This window comes from Eurosta solidaginis, chromosome 1 (assembly GCF_040869045.1).
Source record: "Eurosta solidaginis isolate ZX-2024a chromosome 1, ASM4086904v1, whole genome shotgun sequence".
Lineage (NCBI taxonomy): Eukaryota > Metazoa > Arthropoda > Insecta > Diptera > Tephritidae > Eurosta > Eurosta solidaginis.
Genome location: NC_090319.1, coordinates 207,548,826 through 207,551,004, shown reverse-complemented (window position 1 = coordinate 207,551,004; position 2,179 = coordinate 207,548,826).

The following is a 2,179-nucleotide window of genomic DNA, read 5'->3' as shown; positions in this document are numbered from 1 at the left end:
TGTCGCTCTGATGCAAACAACTGCTGAGTTATCTACTCAAATTTGTTGAACAAAACGACTTACGTATTTTAAGCATGCTAACCTTTAGCCCGGTAAGCAAATTAAAAAAAAACGCAATATGTAGGCTACACGAGAACGGAGCCGCCGAGTAACCAAAACAAACGGCTTAAACAAATTCGTACACGGTATTTATCAATTTAACTCTAGAATTAAAGGATATACAACGAGAAACAACGTTTGACAACCTTTAAACAGTTTAAATAACTATCTCAAAAATTGTCGCTCTGATACAATCAACTGCTGAGTTATCTACTCAAATTTGTTGAACAAAACGACTTACGTATTTTAAGCATGCTAACCTTTAGCCCGGTAAGCAAATTAAAAAAAAACGCAATATGTAGGCTACACGAGAAAGGAGCCGTCGAGTAACCAAAACAAATGGGTTAAACAAATTCGTACACGGTATTTATCAATTTAACTCTAGAAATAAAGGATATACAACGAGAAACAAGGTTTGACAACCTTTAAACAGTTTTAATAACTATCTCAAAAATTGGCGCTCTGATGCAAACAACTGCTGAGTTATCTACTCAAATTTGTTGAACAAAACGACTTACGTATTTTAAGCATGCTAACCTTTAGCCCGGTAATCAAATTAAAAAAAAACGCAATATGTAGGCTACACGAGAACGGAGCCGTCGAGTAACCCCAACAAATTGGTTAAACAAATTCGTACACGGTATTTATCAATTTAACTCTAGAATTAAAGGATATACAACGAGAAACAACGTTCGACAACCTTTAAACAGTTTTAATAACTATCTCAAAAATTGTCGCTCTGATGCAAACTACTGCCGAGTTACTACTCAAATTTGTTGAACAAAACGACTTACGTATTTTAAGCATGTTAACCTTTAGCCCGGTAAGCAAATTAAAAAAAACGCAATATGTAGGCTACACGAGAACGGAGCCGTCGAGTAACCAAAACAAATGCGTTAAACATTTTCGTACACGGTATTTATCAATTTAACTCTGGAATTAAAGGATATACAACGAGAAACAACGTTTGACAACCTTTAAAGAGTTTTAATAACTATCTCAAAAATTGTCGCTCTGATGCAAACAACTGCTGAGTTATCTACTCAAATTTGTTGAACAAAACGACTTACGTATTTTAAGCATGCTAACCTTTAGCCCGGTATGCAAATTAAAAAAAACGCAATATGTAGGCTACACGAGAACGGAGCCGCCGAGTAACCAAAACAAATGGGTTAAACAAATTCGTACACGGTATTTATCAATTTAACTCTAGAATTAAAGGATATACAACGAGAAACAACGTTTGACAACCTTTAAACAGTTTTAATAACTATCTCAAAAATTGTCGCTCTGATGCAAACAACTGCTGAGTTATCTACTCAAATTTGTTGAGCAAAACGACTTACGTATTTTAAGCATGCTAACCTCTAGCCCGGTAAGCAAATTAAAAAAAAAAAAACGCAATATGTAGGCTACGCGAGAACGGAGCCGTCGAGTAACCAAAACAAATGGGTTAAACAAATTCGTACACGGTATTTATCAATTTAACTCTAGAATTAAAGGATATACAACGAGAAACAACGTTTGACAACCTTTAAACAGTTTAAATAACTATCTCAAAAATTGTCGCTCTGATACAAACAACTGCTGAGTTATCTACTCAAATGTGTTGAACAAAACGACTTACGTATTTTAAGCATGCTAACCTTTAGCCCGGTAAGCAAATTAAAAAAAAACGCAATATGTAGGCTACACGAGAACGAAGCCGTCGAGTAACCAAAACAAATGGGTTAAACAAATTCTTACACGGTATTTATCAATTTAACTCTAGAAATAAAGGATATACAACGCGAAACAACGTTTGACAACCTTTAAACGGTTTTAATAACTATCTCAAAAATTGTCGCTCTGATGCAAACAACTGCTGAGTTATCTACTCAAATTTGTTGAACAAAACGACTTACGTATTTTAAGCATGCTAACCTTTAGCCCGGTAAGCAAAATAAAAAAAAAACGCAAAATGTAGGCTACACCAGAACGGAGCCGCCGAGTAACCAAAACAAATGGGTTAAACAAATTCGTACACGGTATTTATCGATTTAACTCTAGAATTAAAGGATATACAACGAGAAACAACGTT